Source organism: Athene noctua, unplaced genomic scaffold (assembly GCF_965140245.1).
Source record: "Athene noctua unplaced genomic scaffold, bAthNoc1.hap1.1 HAP1_HAP1_scaffold_44, whole genome shotgun sequence".
NCBI lineage: Eukaryota > Metazoa > Chordata > Aves > Strigiformes > Strigidae > Athene > Athene noctua.
Window position 1 is genome coordinate 280,446 of NW_027437540.1, and position 10,922 is coordinate 291,367.

The following is a 10,922-nucleotide window of genomic DNA, read 5'->3' on the forward strand; positions in this document are numbered from 1 at the left end:
TCCTGGGCTTCCAACCCAGAGGTGTCACCTTGGTGGGCGGCTTCACCTTCTCCCAGCCGTCCAGGGGGTGACACGGGAGCAGCTTGGGATGCTGCCACCGGGCCTCTCACAGAAGAAAATGCCCTCCCATTGCCCTTGCTTTTCCTGATGACTCCTGGGCCCCCATCATACACTGTCTTCTCCCAGAAACGATCTGCGCCAACACCAGCCCGGCTTCAGCCCACCTGTTCCTCCAGAAGCTCTGGAAGACTGTCGACAGCCAGTGCTTCCAGTCACTCTGGCGGGGCGATGATGGAAACTGCATCGTGATCACCAAAAAACTCTTCAGAACAGAAGTGCTGGGGAGGTCGGGACACCAGAAGATCTTCGAAACCGAGTCCTTGAGAGGCTTCATTCTCCAACTCATCCTCCATAGATTCTGCAAAATGGAGAGGGATTCCTTCATTTCTATCTCCATCGAGGAGCTGCAGGCAGTAGCAGCAGCAGGGCCTGCTCTGGGCAAAGTGCGTCAGGTCCTCTGCACACGAGCGAGCACTCAGGACATCTGGGGAGGGGGAGCGGTTCATGTTCAGGTAAAACAAACCTTTACAAGGTAGGGAGCAAGGATGGGGCTGGGAGAAAATTACCTGATTCTGGCTCATGGGTCGTTTTCAGGAATCCTCAGTGCAGGATTGCAGAAGAGCAGAAATGCTGACAAAATGGGATTTTGGTTATTTCTGCTTGCTTTAAGCCATAAAATGCAGAGATCATCCCATCGATTCTGCTTGCTCTGTATCTGGCTTTACCAAACATTTAAATCTTCTTGTGGCATCAGCTTAATGCTGACAAGATACATGGCAGCGTCACATTATTCCCAGTGTGCTGAGTGAGGAGCCTGAAAACTAGCGGTGTTTGGGTCTCTCCCTCAGTTTTTAGGCTTTTGAAAGCCCTACACTTCTCTGCTCCCAAATGGCCAAAACACAAGGGTGGTTAATATTTAACAAAACCCAATCCTAACATTTTATTCACGAAAACTTGGTGTTTAAAATGCCCCGGAGAGCCCTTTTTAATACCCACCCATGTTTGTCTTTTCTGATGCAGATGGTTACCTGTCGGACCTCTGTCTTTCTCTTTCCTGCAGTGATGGCAACTAACTCCTCTCCTTTGCATTGTGTAGCTGCTCTTCTACTACACTGGCTTCTTCAGGAGGGATGACCCCAACCTCCTCAGGATGTGCACCCCGCGTGCCGGTGACAGGAAGAGAGCCCCAGCTGCACCCGCACTGGGCCCCGAGAGGGAGGAAGACCACCAGAGGAGAAGATGCCGTCAGCGGGAGCTGCGGAGCAGGAGAACGACACCCAGACATCGGCAGCCACCAGCTCCACACCCCCCGAGCCGTGGGCCGGTCCCCCCAAAGAAAGGGCCCTGCATCCACAGCCCCGCTGGCACCCAGGAGGCGGCTCCTGCTCCAGCCACGGCTTCGCCACAGCCGGTCACACCTCCTGCCCCTGCAAACAGCCCCTGCACCCCAGCCAGGGGATTCTCTGCTTCTTCCTCGTAAAGCTTTTCGAGCTGCCTTGACCTGTCTCTACAGTCTCACAGTCGCCGCCTCGACACCCGGGGCGGGGGGGTGGTGGTGTGCGTTTGGGGACGAAGGCTTTGGCTCCAGCCCCTTCGGCACTGTGTGCCGGTATGATTGAAACAGAGCTGTCACCAGTGGAGAAAGCTGCTGTACTTCCCCGGAACAGCCGTGTAGAGCACCTGCAGGTCTGCCTGGCCCTTGTCTTATGCAGGCGTCCAGAGACCGCTCCGGGATGAGCCGTTCTGCTCCCGCTGCTGGGGCCGGGAAGGGACTTTGATGATGTCCCAGCGGCGGGCGCGCTGCGATCACTGTGCCAGGGGGAACGTGCAGCCCCTCCGCCAGCGGCTGTGGAACGGCCCCGGGCCGGGGTTGCCCCGGGCGGCTGGGTTGGACGCCCAGGCGCTGGCACTGCCGGGGCTGACAAAGAGGGGCCGGGCCGGGGCCGCCACCGCGGGGCCGGGCGCTATGAAGGGGCCGCCGCGGGGCCATTCTCCGGGGCCGTCACCGACGATGCGAGGCCGAGGCCGGGCCCGGCCCCGCGCCCGCCCCCGCCGGGACGCGCCGAGCCGCGGCGGCTCCAGCGGCGCGGGCCGGGGCCCGAGAGCGGCCGCGGCGCCGCCCGTGCCCGTGTCCGTGTCGCTGGCGGCCCGGGGCGGCCGGAGCCGCGGGGCCGGTGAGTCGGGGCCGGGGCCGCGGCCGAGGCGGGCGGCGGGGCCCGGGCGGCGGCGGCCCCGCGGCGGGAGCGGCCGGGGCGGGCGGCGCGGGGCGGCCCCGCCGCGCTTTGAGCCTTTGGAGCCGGGGGGGGGCGGCCGCCGCGCCAGGCCGCACCGCGGGGCCGGCGGCGCCGGGAGCGGGGCCCGCGGCCCTCCCGCGGGGAGCGGCTCGGGGCTCCTTCGGCCCCGGGGCCGGCGCGTTGGGCCCCGGGCGGGGCCGAGCGGGCCGGCGGGGAAGGGCTCGGCGGCGGCCGCGGTGGGAGCTGGGGCGGTACCGGCGCGGGCTGCAGCTGCCCCCGGTTCGCCGGAGGATGGACCCTCCGGCGCCTCCTGACCCGCCGGGCCTCTCGCTCGAGCGGGCGCGGGGCCGGGCGGGTCCGGCCGGGCCGCCCGGGGATCAGGGGCGGGGAAGGGCACGGCCCCCCCCGGCCCTGCCCTGGGAAGGGGCTGAGCCGCGGCGCCCGACCCCGCTCTCCTGGGCCGCTTTCGGCCCCGGCTCTAGTTCCAGCAGGGTTGAGCCGGGCCTGGGGCTGGGCGCTTTTGTCTTGAAGCGCGGGAACACTTGGAGGGCGCCGTTCAAATCCGCGGCTGTTAAAGGGGGGTGAAGCTCGGAGGGGGGGACCGGTGTGTGACCGGGCTCTGGTAAAACCCGAGACGGGGTGTCAGGGTGTTGTCCTGGAGGTCGCGAGCTTGTTAAGTGCAGGCCGACACGAGTTGAAGCCTGACAAGCTGTTTTGATGGGTCACGCCGAACAGACTTGCCTGGGAAGCTATTCTAGTTAGAGGTTTTCCTGTCGGATGACGTTTACAAATGTTTTTTATGAAAAGGAGAGTATTGCCGTAAAGAGAGGTGAATGGATACGTCGGTCCCCTGTCCCAGAGACAGCCCCTCACCCCCTGTCAGCTTTCCCTCCGCAGGAGGCAATAGCAGGTTGGAGTGCAGACAGCGCAGTGACGGCTGGTTTTGAGCTGCGTCTGCTGTTCAGAGAAGAAAGCAGGATGTCCCCTGAAGACAGCCCCTTTTTCCCAGCAATCGGACAAGTCACATATTTCCAGAAGAGCCCACTTCCTTCCTCGTCTGTGTTTTTACGGGAGAAGCCTTGAGAGAGACCAGTGGTAGGTTTTAACTTGGGCGGGTAAGTTCCAGCTGGCGCAGCGTGTCCAAACCTGCCCCTCACCAGCAGAGACGCGGAAAAGGGAGTCGACATACGGCACTAATAATAAATACCTGTACAACGCCGGTCCCACAGTTCCTACTCCGGGAACGTCATTATTACTGCTCCAGTGAAGCTTCTTATTTGTTTATTTATTTAAATCCGATTTGGCTTTTTGGGTTGCGGGTGCGTTTACGATCTTCGCTCCCTAATCTTTGCTGTACTGCTACGTGGTGGGAAAAAATGCTGGGGCATTCATGGGTGGAGCGACAGCAGCAATGCACAGGATGTCAAAGCAGAGTCTGGGAGGCATGGCAGTGTGCGTCGTGTTCCCTGTGCGTGTTTTGAACTAAGGAGGAGAGCGTGACGGTGCAGCACACCAGGCTGCCTAGGCCGGGCTGGGAGGTTACAGGTGCCTTTGGCACTAAAGACAGCGACCCCCGGGAGAGGTTTGCCCGCAGCGCGGCAGCGCTGCCTGGAGCAGTGAGAGAAGAGGCAGCTGAGGTGTTATCGCAGGGGCTGGAGCTTTAGAGACACCTCTGAGTCCGTATCTCAGTTTGTGTCGCTGCTCAGATCTAAACGGCAGAGGTGGAAAACTGGAGTTTAAAAATTAATATTTCACAATTAGGTTTGTTCCTGTTTATTAAACTATTGCTCCAGCTGCCTTAGAGCTTCTCCTAACCCGTCACTTGACAGGATGTTTTCCTCTCTCAGCAGTTACCCCAAGAAACACCCAAAAGCCCTTTCTCCAGTTTCCTAATACCCCTTTGAAAAGTGAGCCTTACACAGAATGGCAAAGCTTTTGACCTGACCCAAGTGTAATCTTTCTAGACTAATTTGCTTATTCGAGTAGGCAGCAAACGCTCTAAAAATGCAGGACTGCCTAATAGCTTAAATGGTTTGTGATCTTTCTGTGCAGTGCTGCATTAGTCTGGCCTTCCCGGGTTGTTAAAGGGCCAGAGCTCTGAAGCAGGGAATCGTTAAGCTTTGGTATCCACATGGTTTACTATAAAGAAGGCTTAAGTTCCAGCTGTTCCCCTGGTTAGACTCAGTCTTGAAAAGCAACCTCTGACATCAGATGTAGTTTCTTCTCTCAGTACTTTAAGGGTGTTACCTAACAACTAGTTTGCTCAAGAGGCTTTGGCATCTTGGGACTTGTTTGTTTGTTTGTTTTTTACAAAGCAAGCCTTGCAACTTTTTTCCTTGGGGATCTGATGAAGCATGTCTGTAACGATGTCTGGGGGTTTTTTGAGTTCCTTGGAATCGCTTGGTAACTAGGGATGGAGGCGTGTCTCCTCTCTGGCAGCGTAATGCTGTGCTGCTGCACATGGAGCCTGTTTCTGCCGGAGTTTGGGAATTTGTGTTGAGTAGAGATTTTGCCAGTAGTTTGCCTCACAATAGCTTTGGGCCTTCTACTGGAGAATCAGGTTGAGGTTTTGCTTTTCCTGAGAGCTGATTTCTGAGCTTTTGTGAGACCAGGTTTTCTGGATTATAATTGACTGCTCCGCTTTGCTCCCCTGCTTCTGGGATCAAACCTGCGTAGCCTTTGTAGGGAATTCTTGATTAAGTCCCCTGCCCCTGCAGAAGAAATAGTCAAGAGAAGTTGTGGAAAACCGCTTATTGCTGTGCTTGAAACTGCTTTGTGTTGTCTTAGTAACAGTAAATTTGTGGGGCGACTTAAGCAGCTTCTGCCATGACCAGAAGATACCAACTGCTGTTCAGCGCTCAAAAGCCTGAAAACCCTCCAACAAAAAAAGCGTATTTTCTTTCAGATACTCTTCACTCCTTACTCTTCTCCTTGATCCTTGAGGTGGTTAAAAAAAGGAGCTCAGGTACCGTGGTGGTATTCATCACTTAAAAACTAAACGGAAGTAGAAAATGAAAAATAAATCTTAAGTGTACTTTTCTCTACCTGTGGAAAAATAGGTAGAAATTCTTCTAATATTTGTATATGTAGATGAGCCTTTTATTCAGTTGTGTATTTCAGGAAAAAAAACCAACCCTAATTTGTTTTCAATTTCTCCTCAGTTTCTCTTCCAGGCTAAGGTTGGCATCTGCCACTGCCTTCCGTGGAGAGGCCTTGTGCAGGAGCCCCCAGTGCAGGAGCCCCCAGTACTGGAGCCCCTTAAGCCCAGCAGACAAGGGGCCAGTTTCTTACGTTGCTGTTGCTCCGCTTTGAAAGCAGCAGAGTATGAATAACCCGGGTCACATCCTGCTTTGCCAGGATGTGTAGATCCTCCTGTTTGGTCTGTGCTGGCAGCACTGATGACAAATAATGCATTCTGTGTGAGAGCTGGTGAAAAATACGGGAATATTTCTAAAATGCAAAGAGCTGATGGATCGTGGATGTGTGCTTCCAGCTCTGGTAGACTGATAGGATTGCTTACCACGTGAGGATGCTTTGCTGTCTACTCCCAAGCTTCGCTTGCCCCTTTTTAGCTGCACTTGGAGCAGGGGCAGCTCTGTGGATTAAGGGGTTGTCTGGGGGGCAGGTTGTGGCCAGTTCTAGTGACTCACCTAATTCTAGTCCAAATGATGAGAGACTCAAGTAATTATGCTTGGTGTAGAGGTGCATTTTGTGGCCTTAAGCCACAGTAAAAGCCTAGAGCTTTTACTCTCGCAAGTAATTCGTAGTCTGTAGAGTTGAGCTGTATGTTTTGACCTTTCCTGCAGGTGAGCTGTGCACATTCAGGTTCCTCGAGGTAGTCCGTTATCCTGTGATATGGCCGTGGGCCGTGGGTGCCACCTTAGCTTGCCGTGTTTGGCCTGTGTACAAGCAGTGAATTAGAAGCAAGCTGCTGGATTTTGCGTTTATCAGGTAGCTTTAGCTGCACTGGTGTCTTGTACGTTGAATTTCATTGTTTGAGTTTTATTTGCCCTTCTGTTGTTTCTCCTTTCATGAAGAAACCACTGGCCTGCCCTGTCACACACTTGCTTCCTTGGAAACACCTCTCTTAATTATTTAAAATTAAGTATTTTGTGTACTTAAACTGAATCTGTTGCTCTCCCAGTTCTTTTAGCCCACAGTGGGGATGTGCAGCCAGACAGCTTTCTGCTTACTTGCAGTTTGGCTGCAGTTTTTCATGGGGCAAAGAGGTTGCTGGTAGTTGGTCATGGGATTTCCTCTCCCACTTTCAAAAAGTTGATCTTTGAGGCACTGTGTGCATTAGCTTTTTCTTCCAGAAAGCAATTTATGAAACAATTTGGATACAGTGCCAAAAAGTCCCACTGGGCAATAACATTGCTTCAAATCCTGTATTAGTGTTGCCAGATTTGTTTGTTTTATTGCAGTGGAGCAAATTTTTGAATAATCCTTAAGTTGTTTGCCTAGTATTTATTTTTTAGCCGCACAGCAGTGGTCTGTCTAAGACCATGAGTCAGACAATTGTAACTATGAAATACCTGTCTCTGCATCAATTTTGTAAGGCCTGATTATTGCTGGGTGATTTCTTGAAGCTGTGGCATGGTAGTTTTATAGTCGGTGAGCTTTACACACAGTGACAGAAAGAGCAAAGACCGTGTGCTTTGAATTCTTAGGGGGGAGAGGGGCAGGGGTGGGCTGTCTGAGCTGTAGGCAAAAGCGAGAATCCCTAAAGTGGATGCAGTCTTAAAAAAATAATAATGAAAAAAGCATCCCCCTGAACAGGACAAGGGAGCGGTTGTTTTGCAGCGTTGTATTGCCAAGCAGGTTTGCCTTTGCACAGGCTTCTCCCTTGAACATCAAGGTCCAGCTGTGTATTTCGATGCAGTTTGGTTTGAAAAGGGTTATCACCGGGGCTTCTGTTGTGCTCTACAGGCACGGCGCCCTGAATTGCCTTCTTGATTTCTGACCTGAGCTTAGCATTGAAAGAAACTTTCTGCTTTCCGTCTTTTCCTTTTGCTGGTGCCTGGGTTCCTATTACTCTGTTTGGCTTCTAATTTATGCTTCATGTAATTGTTCACTTTTCCAGGTCTTTGGGGTGCTGGTTCTACTAAATAAACTGTCCAGATAGTCAAGGCAGGGAGATTTGCAACGTTGAGGAAATAATAAATAAAAAAAAAAGCCCAAACACCTAATCTGAAAAGAGAGCTTAGGGCAAAAATTACTAGTGTAGTAATTTACTCGTGTCACCAAAGTCTGGGCAAGAGTGTGGGCTGTACTCCTGCACGTGCGTATGTCGAGGTTTCCCTGCTCTCTGCCGCAGCACTGCCATTTCCCAGCCCTGTTTTCCCCTCCCTGCAACCAGTCTACATGACTTCCTCTAATCCACTGGCATTAATATTATGGTGGGGTTGGGCAAAACTGTGTATTTAGAAAACTAAACCAGTTACCTTTTATTAAATAAATTTATTTTTTTAAATAAATAAATTTTATTAAATAAAAGGTGTCACGTCCCGCTCCGACGAGGGGGACAAGTGACTCAGATTCGCAAATCCCCAATTGGAGCGGACAACAAGTCTCCAAGTTCAAGCATTTATTAACTACCTACAATGCACTAATTGAACACATGATAATTGGCCAAGTACAGAGCAAGTTGTGGTGAGCAATATAATATGCTTTGCATTTCTTAATAGAAAAAGGAAAAGAGGGAGATAGAGGGAATGGGGGAATACAGATCACCGGTCTGGGTTCCTGCGCTGATCCCGCCGGCGAGGGTTCCAGGAGGCGGCCGTCTTCTCCGCTGGCATTCGTCTTCTTCGTTTCACTGCTTTCTCCAGACGGTCGGGAGGGCAGGGAGAGGGGCAGAGAGAGAGAGAGAGCGCTTTCTTCCCCCCTTTGATTTATACCCATTTTCCTTGGGTCCGTCCCCTAGGTCGACCCACATAGCTACGTATCCCATGTACAGGGAGGGGTAAGGTGTTTCATGGGATGATGTCATTAGCATGATCATGACAGCCCTCGTTAGCATATTGAGGGGTGTCAACTTTAATATGCATTTTGTGGATAATGAAGCAAAGTTCATTCACCGGACACATGGCCCTTGAAATTTGCCCAGGTGCCCCAGGGCAGAGCCGTCCTGTCTCCACAGGGCTCTCTCCCCCAGCTACATCGGGCAGCGTTATCAGCTTGGGCCTCCACAGCATGCACCCTGTGACTCATAGTTTTGTCTTGCGAGTGTTTGAGGCATTTCTTCAATCAGCCTCAACTTTTGCTTTCCCAGGTTGTTTGTCTTAGTTTCTCACAGGCCTGGTTTCTCGTCTCTCACATCCCACCCCGTGACTCAAACACTCCAAGTTCTTTGACCATTGTGATCTCAAAAGGTATAGGGAAAAAGAAGACAGAAGGTAAGAGAGTATATATCCAACTGCTTCAAGGCATACTATGAAAAGAAAAACTTTGCACAATATTACAATACTAATATGTACAAGCTGTCTTCCCCACCCCGTGAGTCCTGAGGATCCCGGTGATGTTACCCATGACCCAAGGTTCCATACATCAAACCAGTTCATTGGTCAAGAAAGTTCTCTGATCCTGTTGGCAATCTTCTTCATTGTGGCACGGGTCTCCTCTGTAGAGGTGGTGTAGAGGTGCATTGTGGATGGGGATGCAGCATTCTCCCTCAGTCAGACTCAGCACACCGCACAGTCCATGTTCCTTCAGCAATGCTAGCTGGATTCTGTAACGCCATCCTAGATGCTTGGTGGATCTGCACCTTTAATTCCTTAAAGGTATACCTTGTTAGTACATATAAATACTAAGTTACATTTTCTAAAACTATTTGAGGTTACACAATCACATTAGAAGGTCAATAAGGATTTAAATGAGAATACAATTTGTTAATGCTTAATTTGTGGGACCAGACCCCTCTAGCTAGTCTTTGATTATTTTATTTTGCTATTGGTTATATGACATTTGCAAGCACCAGTGTGCAGTCACAGGTGACTTACAGGCTTCCTTAATTTTGGAGGTGATTCCCAATAAGGTAATTTAAGGCACAACTCCAGATTAGATTTCCAATAGGTAGATTCTCTACACTTAGCAGGTATGATTCCACAAATTCTATAATAATGTAAGCAGATTACAAATAATAATTAACTGATAATGCCTATAACTATTGAAAGCACTAAAAGTAACATAGGTCTTCGGTCATCCAGGATCAATATCCTGTAAAACAAATACATGCATAACAAAACAATGATGGTTAGAAAGAAGGGACAATCCACCTGGTATTGATACGGTATTCTTTCCTATGGGCATCAGTAGCCACCCATGAACAGATACTGATGGGAGTTTTTAGGGTTAGGGGTACTTGCCCCACAGTGGGCAAGTCTACTAGAACAGGTTGTCCAGGATAATGGAGCGGGTTTGCAGAGTCTTTAGTCTCCTTTTCACATTAACAGTTTTAGAAGGAGGAAGCACAGGCGCTTGCTGTAAAAGTCTTATGGAGGCAGTTGGGGACCCAAATTTCCATTTTCTTCCTTTTGAATCTACCCAGACTTGTCCCATCAATAGGTCAAGTTCCAGGATATTTGTGGGAAAATTTCCTAGAATCATAATAGTTTCTGTTGCAGTTTCATTCCCAGGTAACCAGCATTTCACCCGAGTAGTCGGCTGTGGCTTAGAGTCTCCGAAAACATCTGTAGCCCAAATCTGCTTTTTGCCAGCAATTATGCCGTTCCGCTTGGCAACATCAGTTTGGAGTGCTGAGACCTGAGCACCCATATCTACTAGAAATGTAACTGGAGTTTTAAGGGAGCCGAGTGGAAAAGTAATCAACAAGTCTCCCTTAGTATTTTCTGTGAGCCTCCTTAAGTGGACTTATCTGCCATCCCCTGGCTCACTTACTGGGGATGGCACATCCAGTTTCCTGACCCTAAATCAATCAAGTCCTCTTCAGGGGCAGTTGGTGTTTGAGAAGCAATTACCACCATCTCGTTAGTTTTCAGATCTGTCCCTCCCTTCGTCAGAAAGGTCTGCTCGGTTGTGTGTGGGGGGGGCAGCTTCCTTCTGCCTTTCCAGGCTCGAATGAGCTTTTCTAAAACTGCAGTAGTCAGACCATCCATTAACTCTCGGGGAATCCCCTGTCTCGTTCCCTCAGTCCACAAGAGATTTCTCTTTGCTCTTAAAACTGGCGGAGGGGAAGGAGACAGATTTTCCTGCTTTTCCATTCTGCATAAGGAGGGCTTAGGTTTACCCGTTCCCCTGGTAAGGCCCATTCTCCGGCCATAATTTATTAAGTCTTGAGCTATCTCTCCCCAAGTCATGGGCTCTCCCGCTCCCCGTCTCCCCCTCCGTGGGGTTAATGCAATCCGCAAACGATCTTGTAATTGTACTGCATGTGATTTCAAAGAGTCCGGCAAGCCCCGGATCAGGGGAGTCATTTGATCGGGGTTAGCAATTAATAACATCGGGGAAGGCTGCTGCGTAACCAAACGCCTGTCATGCATTAATTGGAGACAAGCGGCCTTCTGCAGACTTTCAGTCAAATGATTTATGGTTGGGGTCTCAATACATACTGGATCCCCCCTTTCCAATGGGTCCAGACTCCCAGCCCAATAAGCAGCTCGTTGAGTT